The sequence below is a fragment of the Alexandromys fortis genome, unplaced genomic scaffold (assembly GCF_014885135.2).
Source record: "Alexandromys fortis isolate MF-2015 unplaced genomic scaffold, M_Fortis_MF-2015_v1.1 scaffold_42, whole genome shotgun sequence".
NCBI classification, from domain to species: Eukaryota; Metazoa; Chordata; class Mammalia; order Rodentia; family Cricetidae; genus Alexandromys; species Alexandromys fortis.
The window spans coordinates 214,790-227,532 of NW_026067934.1; the positions used below are offsets into that span (position 1 = coordinate 214,790).

Here is a 12,743-nt window from a genome sequence, read left to right on the forward strand (position 1 = left end):
ATACTTATAGGATACATCATCAAAGACTCATTATGTGTTACATAAAATTACATACAAAACATATATGTGAATATAAGATATGCATTGTACGCACATGTGCACATGTGCACGCGCGCACACACACATCTTAAATGAAGTTATATCACTTGAGTTGACAGTGCCTCTTCCTAGATACTTGGCACCTATCCCAGCAACTCTTAAAACCTCTTTTTTTTAAAATGAGTCAAAATTTTTATTTATTCACTTTTTGCATTTGAAGTACTCTTCAGTGATATCCTTGGCCTGAGATTCTTTGCTATAGTCCTCAACCACTGTATAACTGCACCCAGCCACTTTTCATGGCTTCCCCTCTTGATTAGTTTTACAGAGGTCTACCTATTTCCTAGTTTCTTGTTGTCATCAACCTTAATTGGGTTGATTTGGTGGTTATCACAAAGTTCCTCCATCAACATGACATACATAGGCTCATCACAAGTGTACGTAAGCACACAAAGATGGAGTTGGCTCTTGTCTAAGGCTTTGGCAGCTTCGTGTAAGCCACCTGCTAGGGAATCACGTATGAGGATGGTCTTCCATACTCTTATAGAGCAGTACTGGCATCCATTACACCTCCAGCAACAAATGCCTGCCTAGGCCATAGCTGTGGATTACAGGTGAGGCCAAACCTTGAACACACCCAAGCATCCACCTCCACACAATTTATCGATTGCAGGGAAGGAGGGGTGTAGGAGAGGGACTTAAAACCTTTTAATATGATATTTTAAGCTCTATTAAATGTTCAATGAAATCTTAAAATGTTAAATAGTTCTATAAAACAATATTTATTTTACCATGAAATATAATTGTCATTCTGGTATTACAATTAGCATTGATACAGAAATTTTAATAATGATCTATTTTTAGGAATTTTTAATTTTATTTACGCTTATACTGAGTTTCATGTATAGCAAAATAATAAGACAAAAAATTGATTTATAACATTTGGGATGCCTCTGGATAATATGTATTATAAGTCTTTGAAAAATTGCTCTAGAAATTTTTTAAAAGTTTTTAAACTTTTAATGTGTATGAATATTTTGCCTGGACATATGTCTGGACACCATGTGCAGGTCTAGTACCATAGAAAATAGAAGAGGCACTGGATTCCCTGGAAGTTGAGGTGAAGGTGGTTGTGAATCACCATGTGTGTCTTGGGGATAATTCAAGTTTTCTGGGAGAGTAGCAAGACTTCTCAACCACTGAACCATCTCATAGTCCCCAGAAATATTCCTGATATACAAATGTTAAGTGTAAAATTTTATATATTGGCGGATATATATAATGATAGAAAACTGCTTGGCAATTTTTCTGTGAAATTCTACTTTCATAGTAAGGATAACAAGATGTTCAATACCAATCAAAAGTCACAGTCAAAATCGAAGTATGCTTATTCGCAAGAAAATGACCATGTTATTAAGTATTAAAATAACAATAGTATCTCATATTTCTAAGACACATTATAACTTATAAAATAGGGCTGGAGAGATGGCTCAGAGGTTAAGAGCATTGCCTGCTCTTCCAAAGGTCCTGAGTTCAATTCCCAGCAACCACACGGTGGCTCACAGCCATCTGTAATGGGGTCTGGTGCCCTCTTCTGGCCTACAGGCATACACACAGACAGAATATTGTATAAAGAATAAATATTTTTAAAAAAGAAACAAAAAATAACTTATAAAATAAGACCAACAGACGGTCTACTCAGGTTCTCTTTAATGACAGTTTTTTTATACTTTATTGTTTTTAATTGAGTTATATATTTTCCCCACTCCTCCTCCTTTTTCCCCTCTTACTTCCCATTCTCCTCCTACTCCCAAATTACTCAGGAGGTCCTTGTCTTTTTCTCTTTCCTAGTCAGATCCATGTATTTCTCTATTAGGGTCTTCTTTGTTGTCTAGATTCTCTAGATAACTGTAGCCTGGTTATTCTTTGCTTTATGTCTAAAAGCCACTTATGAGTGAGTAAATATTATATTTGTCTTTCTGGGTCTGGGTTACCTCACTCAGGATGGTTTTATTCTAGTTCCATTCATTTGCCTCCAATGAAACAAATTTTAAGATGTCATTATTTTTTACTGCTGAGTAGTACCCAATTGTGTAAATGTACCACATTTTTCTTATCCATTCTTCAGTTCAGGGGCATCAAGGTTGCTTCCAGGTTCTGGCTATTATAAATAATGCTGTTATGAACACAATTGAGCAAATACCCTTGTGGTATGATTGAGCATCCTTTGGATATATGTCTAAGAGTAGTATTGCTGGGTTGATTGATTCCTAATTTTCTGAGAAATCACCATACCGATTTCTAAAGTGACTGTACAAGTTTGCACTCCCCACCAGCAATGGGGCAGTGTTCCCTTTACTCCACATTTTCTCCAGCAAACGTTGTCATTAGTGTTTTTGATCTTAGTCATTCTGACAGATGTAAGATAATATCTCAGAGTTGTTTTGATTTGCATTTCCCTGATGGCTAAGGATGTTGAGCATCTCCTTAAGTGTCTTTTGGGCATTTGAGATTCGTCTGTTGAGAGTCCTCTGTTTAGGTGCCACCCCATGTTTTTATTGGATTATTTGTGCTTTTGATGTCTAGTTTCTTGAGTTTTTTGTATATTTTGGAGATCAGTCCTCTATCACATGTGGAGTTGATGAAGATCCTTTCCCAGTCTGTAGATTACCATTTTGTCTTTTTGATTGTGTCCTTTGTTTTACAAAAGCTTCTCAGTTTCATAAGGTCCCATTTATTAATTGTCAATCTCAGTGTCTGTGCTACTGGAATTATATTTAGTAAGTTGTCTCCTGTGCCTGTGTGTTCAAGGCTACTTCCCACTTTCTCTTCTATGAGGTCCAATGTGGTTGGTGTTCTGTTGAGGACTTTGATTCATTTGGACTTGAGTTTTGTGTGTGGCAATAGATATGGATTTATTTGCATTCTTCTACATATTGACATCCAGTTATGCCAGCGCCATTTGTTGATGATGCTTTCTTTATTCAATTTTATAATCTTAGATTCTTTGTCAAAAATCAGTGTTCATAAGTAGTGGGTTGATATCTAGGTTTTCATTTCAAAGTCATTGGTTCTCCTGTATGTTTTTATGCCAATACCAAGCTGTTTTCATTACTGTAGCTCTATAGTAAAGTTTGAAGTCAGGGATTGTGACACCTCCAGAATTTCCTTTATTACACAGGATTATTTTGGCTTTCTGGTTTTTTTTTTTCCATATGAAAGTGAGTATTGTTCTTTCAAGGTCTGTGAAGAATTTTGCTGGGATTTTTATGGGTATTGCACTGAATATGTAGATTGTTTTTGGTAAGATTGCCATTTGTACTATGTTAACCCTACTTATCCAAGAGCATGGGAGATCTTTTTTTATTTATTATGTATACAACATTCCTTCCATGTATGTCTGCAGGCCAGAAGAGGGCACCAGACCCCATTACAGATGGTTGTGAGCCACCAGATGGTTGCTAGGAATTGAACTCAGGACCTTTGGAAGAACAGTCAGTGCTCTTAACCTCTGAGCTATCTCTCCAGCCCCGAACATAGGAGATCTTTCCATTTTCTGATGTCTTTAATTTCTTCCTTCAAATATTTAAAGTTCTTGTCACATGAGTCTTTCACTGGTTTGGTTAGAGTTATCCCAAGATATTTTATGTTATTTGTGGCTATTGTAAAGGGTGATGTTTCTCGGATATCCTTTTCAGCTCATTTATCATATGTATATAGGAGGGCTACTGATTTATTTTTGTAGTTAACCTTGTATCCTGTTACATTACTAAAGATATTTATCAGCTGTAGGAGTTTCCTGGTGGTATTTTGGGGTCATGTATGCATACTATCATATCATCAGCAAATAGTGACAGTCTGACTTCTTTTCCAATTTGTGTTCCTTGATCTCCTTTTTTTTCTTTGTTTTATTGCTCTGGCTAAAACTTCAAGTACTGTATTGGATATATGAAAAGAGCGTACAACCTTGTCTTGTTCCTGATGTCAGTGGGATCACTTTGATTTTCTCTGCATTTAGTTTGATGTTGGCTGTTGCTTTGCTGTATATTGCCTTTATTATGTTTAGGTATGTTCCATGTACCTCCTCTTTTGAAAACTTTTATCATGAAGGGGTGCTGAAATTTGTCAAAGGCTTTTTCAGCATCTAATGAGATGATCATGTGGGGTTTTTTTCTTTCAGTTTGTTTATATTGTGGATTACATTGACAAATTTTTGTATGTTGAACCATCCCTGCATCTCTGGTATGATGCCTACTTGGTCATGATGGATGATTTTTCTGATGTGCTCTTACATTCGGTTGGCCAGTATTTTATTGAGTATTTTTGCATCAATGTTTATGAAGAAGACTGGTCTGTAATTCTCTTTCTTAGTTGCAATTTGTGTGGTTTGGGTGTCAGAGTAACTGTAGCCTCATAAAAAGAGCGTGGCAATGTTCCTTCTGGTTCTATTTTTAGAACAATTTAAGGAGAATTGGTATTAATTCTGCAATGAAACCATCGGTAGATGATGACTGCTTATATTTCCTTAGTGGTTAAAGGTCTACTTAATTTGCTTGGCTGGTCTTGATTTAATTTTGGTATGTGATATTTATCTAGAAATTTGTCTATTTCCTTTAAGTTTTCCAATTTTGTGGAGTACTGGTTTTTGAAGTATGACCTGATGATCTGTATTATTTCCTCCGTGTCTGTTATGTCAGCTTTCTTATTTCTGATTTTGTTAATTTGGATATTTTCTCTCTGCCTTTTGGTTAGTTTGGATAAAGGTTTGTCTATTTTGTTGATTTTTCTCAAAGAACCAATTCCTTGTCTCTTAATTCTTTGCCTTGTTTTCATTGTTTCTATTTTGTTGACTTCAGCTCTCGGTTTGATTATTTCCTGTCATTTAGTCCTTCTGGTGAGTTTGCTTCTTTTTGTTCTAGGGTTTTCAGGTGTTCTGTTAATTCACTAAAGTGGAAATTCTCCAGGTTTTTAATGTAGGCACTTAAGACTATGAACTTTCCTCTTAACACTGCTTTCAAACTGTCTCATAAGTTTGCATATGCTGTGCATTCATTTTCATTGAATTTTAGGAAGTCTTCAATGTCTTTCTTTCTTCCTTCCTTGACCAAATGGTAATTCAGTTGAGCATTGTTCAGTTTCCATGAGTTTGTGGGCTTGTTGCAATTAGTGCTGTTGTTGAATTCAAACTTTAAGCCATGATGGTCCAATAAGACACAGGGGGTTATTCCATTTTTTTTTCTATCTGTTGAAATTTGCTTAGTTACCAAGTATGGTTGATTTTTGAGAAGATTCCATGAGGTGCTGAGAAGAAGGTATAGTCTTTTGTGTTTGGGTGAAATGTTCTAAAGATGTCTGTTAAGCCCATTTGAGTCATAACATCCATTTAGATTCTTTATTTCTCTGTTAAGTTTCTGTCTGTCCTGTCCTGTGTTGAGAGAGTGTGTTGAAGTCTCCCACTATTAGTGTGTGGTGCTTGATGTGTGATTTAAACTTTTACAATGAGGTGCTCTTGCATTTGGGGCAGAGATGTTCAGAATTGAGACTTCATCTTGGTTATGCTTTCATATGTAGTTCCTGATCATTTACCCACATTTTCCATTTCCATATTTTCCTTGGATTGTGTTTTTCTTTTATTGCTTCTATTTCAGTTTTCTAGTCTTGAACTGTTTCTTTTACTTGTTTGATGGCTTTTTCTTGGTTTTCTTTAAGATATTTGTTGATTCCTTCCATTTTTTGGTTGTCTTTTTCTCCATTTCTTTAAAGGAATTTTTCATTTCCTCTTTAAAAACCTCAATCATCTTCATAAAGCTGTTTTTAAGATTGCTCTTCTTCTGCTTCATTTTCATTGGGATGTTTAAGCCTTGTTGTTGTCAAACCACTAGTTTCTGGTGGTGGTGTTTTGCTCCTTATGTTGTTGAGTATATTCTTACTCTGTTGTCTACCCATCTTTTCTGCCAATCAGAACAGGTCAAGCCTGTTTTGGGGGGCGTGTCCCTTTTCCTCCAACTGGTGTAGCTGGGGGCTGTGGCTCCTTTGATCACTTCTTCAGGTGTAGGTAGAGGAGAGCCTCTGGTGATCGTTCCTCCAGGTGCCTTTGAGCCCAATGCTCGGATGGTTGCTCCTCCTGGTGTTGGTAAGGCTGAGGGTCTGGCGCTCAGATAATTTCTGGAGGCCACTGCTGTCATTGCTGCTCATTCTTCTCCTCCCGGCAGTCTGGCCCAGCCCCCTACCCCCCACATTGTTGCTCACACTTCTCTTCCTGGCTGCCTGGCCTGGTCCCAATCTAACATGCTGCTGCTTGTACTTCTCTTCCCCGCAGTCTGGCCAACCTCGCTGCTGCTCACATTTCTCCTCTAGGCAGCCTGACCCTTCCAGCCCATCATGCTGATGCTTAGCCTTCCCCTCCCAGCAGCCTGGCCTGACCCACAGCCCTGCTGCTCATGGTTCTCCTCCTGGTGGTCTGCATGACAGGCTTTTTTTTTTTTTTTTAAAGTTCTGGTTCTGTCCAATTTAAGTCAATTTTTAAAAAGGTAATTTAAATAACAAGCTGGTGGTTTCTGTTCCACATGCTTATACTATTATCAATAATCAGTCTAGTCTCTAAGTCTTTGATATGGAGGACAAGCTTTGGGCTCCATGGTTAAGAACACTGACTGCTCTTCCAGAGGACCCAGGTTCAGCCCCCAGCACACACATGTATTGGGGGCTGCAGACCCTTGGCCCCTTGACTTTCTTTGCCTGCTTCAGACCCTTTGCCTGCTGGAGTGAACTGAGCAAAACAACTTGTTTACCTGTGCCTGCAGCTGCTCTGAGCAATAGACCCTGATGGCAGGGGAGTGGGTTCTGGTGAGGCCTGCAGCTGAAAGACCCCAAGAGCTGGGGTATGGCTATCAGTTAAGGATCCCTACATAAGCTTCCCTGGAGCACAATAAACTTGGCATTCTTGTATCAAGGATGATCTGCGTCCCTGTGTCTCTGTCCGGGTGTACGTGTGTTTTTAAATCTCCAGCTTAGTTTCCAGCTCGTGTGCAGGAGCTACACACATGACAGGTAACAACTGTCCTTGACTCCAAGATCTGACACCCTCAAACATACATGCAGGTAAAATGACCATGCAAATAAAAGATAATTTTTTTAAAAAAGGATACGCTTTACATTAGAGATTGCTGATGACAGTAAAATATGATACAATCAACAGACTAACCCAAAACTAAAATATCATACAATATTTATTGATTTAAAATTATCTTTAGAGGGGCTGGAGAGATGGCTCAGTGGTTAAGAGCATTGCCTGCTCTTCCAAAGGTCCTGAGTTCAATTCCCAGCAACCACATGGTGGCTCACAACCATCTGTAATGAGGTCTGGTGCCTTCTTCTGGCCTGGAGACATACACGCAGACAGAATATTGTATGCATAATAAATCAATTTAAAAAAAAGAATTGAGTTTGCTTTAAAAAATAAAATAAAATTATCTTTAGAATACACATGTATATATGTAATATGTACCTCTTTTTATATTTCTTCCATGATACAATTCAGCTTATAAGTAAGTGGTAATATTAATTAAAATTTCAGGCTGTCCTAAATTTCTTTTTGTTCACAGTGTAACTAAAGACACTTTCTTGAAAAGTTAAAGCATTAGTTGGTATTGTTTTTGGTTAATCATCGTCTCAGCTCTGAGTCTGTAAGGAATCTAAAATGCCCTCATTGCTCTCAGAACACAATAGCTTCTACTCCAGTGTACAATTTCATTATCATGAACAGGCCCTCCTCTCAAAAATGATCCTTTAGTCCCAATACTCGGGAGGCAGAGGCAGGCGGATCTCTGTGAGTTCGAGACCAGCTTGGTCTAAAAGAGCTAGTTCCAGGACAGGCTCCAAAACCACAGAGAAACCCTGTCTCGAAAAACAAAAACAAAAAAACAAAACAAAACAAAAAAATGATCCTTTAGACTCTGCCATTCCTAAAATGGAAAGACTGAGGATAGAACTTAGCCCTGTGATTTCAGAGTTATTTAGGTAATTAATATGGTTAAAAACAAATGTTATGTTTCATCAAAATAATTTGCTCATATTTTTCACTATGCCAGATTTCTACTTAACATATTAACATATCAAAACTTATATCAAGTTTTCTCTTATTTGCTTGTTTACTTTGTTTTTGTTTTTGTTTTTTGTTTTTTTGAAATGGAGTTTCTCTGTGTAGCCCTGACTATCCTGGAACTCACTTTGTAGACCAGGCTGGCCTCAAACTCACAGAGATCCACCTGCCTCTACCTCCCAAGTGCTGGGATTAAAGGTATGTACCACCACCACCTTACTTCAAGTTTACTTTATAATCTTTCACGGTCAAACTTTTGCCAATTGTATGTGTTTTGGATGGATGTTTTGCCTGTATGTGTGCATGCTCAGTGAAGGCTTGGGGCCTGTGGAAGTCAGCAGAGGACTCTACATCCCCTGGAACTGAAGTTATAGAGCCCCCAACTGATTGCCAGAAATTAGAGCCATGTCGTATGCAAGAACAATAAGTACTCTAAACCACTGAACCGTTTCTGTAGCCCCTACAGCTCAATTTTCAAACAGGACTTCATCAATACTGAAGTAATTGTTCTTTCGGATGTTCAAAAGCCATATTTGGAAACCTGTACCAATGTGCACAAGGACCACAGGAATAATATTGTGGACCTGTCTCCAGGTCTACTAATTTCCATGGGACTACAGGGCACCTCAAAATTTCCTCAGGAAAAACCACTGGTGAAAAGCTAAAGGAACTTGGGAGTCTTAAATACCCAGTATCTCATGGACTGTAATCTAAACTGACCCTAACAGCAACAACTATAATAACAGCCATAAATAACAATAGTTTTTATAATAATAACAATAACAGTAATTATAATGGTTACTTTTGGCCATCCCTAATGGTTTTATACCCCAGCAGTAAAGTATAACCAAAGAAGAAAATGATTGGTATAAGACAAAACAAAGCATAGACTTTGAAAGAGACAAATAATAATTCAGGCCTTATATAGGCCCTCCCATTAGGACCTGTTGTAAGATGTACTAACATACTGTGTAGGACAATCACAGCACAACACACACACACACACACACACACACACACACACACACACACACACACACACCAAGCGTGTGGGTACCTGAAAGTTTGGAGCATGCTCCCCTTAAATGAAAAGCTATAAACCTGGTCGGAACAGGCTTAACCCAGCTTTAAAAAAAGAATTTGGAGTACGATGGAAACTGTCATTCTGACTGCCTCTGAGAAGGTGAAGGTGATTAATTCAGGCTTTTAAGCGCAAGGCTGCCCGCATCTTCCGTCAATCAGAGAGGCTGTTGCTGCCCTTCACAAACTGTCCAATGAGGAACGCGGATATTCGGAAGGCCCCCTCCGTGCCACCATGTTTGAGTCCTGTGTTGTCGAGGAGGCCTGTTGTGCTCGGTCTGCACTACCTGTCTCTCCTGGTTTCGAGCCGATTGGGAAGAACACGTGCATGCATCTGAAAGAGGAAATGGTGAGTGTGCCCCGGGATCCTGGAATCCTGCAGCGCTGTCGCCTGGCCGGTCCCCTGGTGCTGTCCAGCCGGGTGTGCCCTGCTGGCTCGCTGATCCCCAGAGTTCTGAAATTGTGTGCAGAGCAGCGGCCGGACACCGGATCCCGTCCGGTTCTGTCCCAGGGAAGCTACTTCGTCCCGGGCCTCGGTCTTCCTGGGGTGAGTCGTCCCTGGGATGTGCACCTCAGCACTTACGGCAGCGCTGGCAGGTTGGTGACGCAGAGTCCAGGCTGGTGTGAGGGGATGTGGGCAGTGAGAGCTGTTGCTCCTCTGCCCTTACAGGTATATCTGGGCTGCTTTCGATTTTTTTTCTGTCGTCACCTATCTGAATTATATTCTTTTTAGTACCGCGGTTCAATAGGACAGGACTTTGGCTTTAGGCTACATCCCCAAACCTCAACTCATCAATTAAACTGTGTGTGGTGGGTGTGTTCTGCTTTTTAAAAAATGGTGATTTCTAGAGGGTATTTGATTTTGCCCTCTGTGAGCGTGGGCCAAAATTCCCAATCTTAGAAGAAGGAGAGAAACCTGAATTTTTATTTTTTTTTTCCCAGTGACTATTTCTGAGGCCAAAATTAGGATTTTTGAAAAGCTTTGCTAGACCTGGTGTTTGTGAGCCCTTTGGAGGGGATCAGGTGCTTGTGGTTGTATTGTTGTTTGTGTGCCCTGAGCTGTTTCTCCAAGAAGAAGGAGCTGAGTCTGAGAGTATTTATTATATTCTCTGAGGGGATCTCCATTTGTACAATATTGTTTCTTGCAGTCCATAGGCTGGGGTATTCAGTTTCTTTACCATTTGAAGTTGTCATGGTCGAGATCTTTTCCTTCTAGTTCTTTTCCTGTTACTGCGAATGAGATCGTGTTCCTGGTTTTTTCTCTCAGCCCAGTCTTTATAAGAATAGAGGAATGTTCTTGCTTATTGAATGTTGATTTTATATTCTGCTATGTTCAAAAAAGTACTAAATGCTACAAAGAAAATGTTTACTTTTTTAAATTCCCTCTGTGTTGTATTCATACTCAAATTGAAGGGATTTTTAGCAGTGTACTAGATAATTCTAGTTAATGATAAGTAAAATAATGAGCATTTGCATATTAAGACGAGAAAGACAAACTTGGAGAGGGTAAAATACTCCCATTGTGGATGAAACAGTATACTTTTACTTGAAAGTGAGTTTAGATTACTTGTACATTGAATTTTTTAAAACTCAGAGTAAACTGAACTTGGAAAAGAACACTTTTAATTTTCTGGTAGACGTTGAAAGGACAATAAGTACCAAATCAATTGGAAAGTTTAGGCCTCAGGAGATGGCACAGCTATCAAGAATACTTGCCACTTTTGCAGGGGACCTGGGTTCTTTTCCCTGCAGCCAGGTTGGGCAGCTCACCAATACCTGTAAACCCAGCTCCCATGGACCTGACATTCTCTTCTGGCCTCTAGAGACTGCACACAGCTGTTATACACACAGACATATCAAAAAATAATACAGAACGAAAATCAAGCAAAATAGTTTATTGCAATGAAAGCAGTTACACATAAAAGACATACACATTTTTGTTAAAATTATCCGTTTAGGGCTGGAGAGATGGCTCAGTGGTTAAGAGCATTGCCTGCTCTTCCAAAGGTCCTGAGTTCAATTCCCAGCAACCACATGGTGGCTCACAACCATCTGTAATGAGGTCTGGTGCCCTCTTCTGGTCTGCAGACAGACAGAATATTGTATACATAATAAATAAATAAATATAAAAAAATTATCCGTTTAAATGTCAAGATTGTGGGTGTGTGTTTGTGTACAAGTGTGCATGCGCACACCAGTTAAAAGGGAGTGACAGAGAACATTAGACTAGAAAACTTAACTGTCTTTCTTCGATGGGTAAAACTAATTACATGAAAGAGATGGAGTTTAGTAGCTGTGGTACCATTGTTGAAGGGATTAAAAACATTAGCCATTGCTGGTCATGATGAAATCCTGAAATCTCAGCAATTGCAAGGCTGAGTTGGGAGGATTGCTGTCAGTTCAGTGACATCCTCAACCGTAAACAGTGTCAAGTCCTGTCTCAAAGACAAACCAAAACAGCTTGATCAAACATCTGTGCCACAGGAGAAATTACTTGAGTTCTATCTTCTAATTTGATGGGCATTTAGAGCGCAGTGTAAATGAGTGGAAGACGTTTTACCAAGGAAAGAATAGTTATGCAGCAATATATAATTTAATTACCAAGGAAAGAATAGTAATGCAGCAATATATAGTTTAATTTCCTCAGCCGTCATAGCAATGCCTCTTTCAAAAGATCATGTGAGTTCTGTATAGTAAAGTCTTTCTGTTATTTACCTCCGAAACAAATGAATATTTTCAGGGTGTACCTAGGGTTAAGGTCAAGATAGATTCATGCCGCGGACCGTCCCTCTCGGAGACCACCACCCACGGGAGACCAGGGTGAAGGATAGGATAGTCAGGATACGATGCAAGGGAAATGACAGACAGACACACTGTGTAGTGAAAATCTGCTGCAACTTTACTTCTGCAAAGCTTCAGTTTTTATACAGATCAAAGAACTTGGCAGGTTCATTACATCACCCCACTCAGGGTTCCAGACATAAATCAAGATTAAGCATAACCAAAATAGAGCTTCTTCTACGTGCTCCTTTTTCCGTGCTCAAGATATTGGCAAGGACTTTTAGTTTTTGTTTTGTCTTTTAGAACTCTGTCTCACACCATTATTTACTTTCTACTGTGGGAGACTAGTTCTCAAGGTCCTGTGTTTAGCTTTCCATCTATATAGTTTTTATTCTTTACTCCATATCCCCTAATAGTTTTCTCACTTTCTCATGATAGTTCCTATACCAATATATAAAAACTAGTCTCATGTTATCAATAATTTCCTTTCTTTCCTTCTTACTATAAAGACGCCAGGGCTTCTGAGATCTAGCTAATCTTTTCATAAAGGGGAATTTTCTCTAACTCTCCTTTTCTCTCTAAATCTGATTCACTATGACAATTCCCTCGTAACATATCAACTTTAGCCGCTTCTGTTTCATAAATAATAAAGTTTCCCAGGCTCATGTGGCGTGGGGCATACTTCAGTTCCTCAAGGACTGCTTTATTGAACAGTGGAGCCAAGCCAAGGACGTACTTTGAT

At 39.0% G+C, this 12,743-nt stretch overlaps 2 pseudogenes; one reads left to right on the forward strand and one right to left on the reverse strand.

Moving 5' to 3' along the window:
* Positions 1-240: 240 nt before the first annotated feature.
* Positions 241-6,224, reverse strand: LOC126504008 (40S ribosomal protein S12-like; annotated as a pseudogene).
* Positions 6,225-9,449: 3,225 nt separating this feature from the next.
* The window catches only part of LOC126504152 (zinc finger protein 883-like), a 16,177-nt pseudogene continuing 12,883 nt past the window's right edge, over positions 9,450-12,743 (forward strand).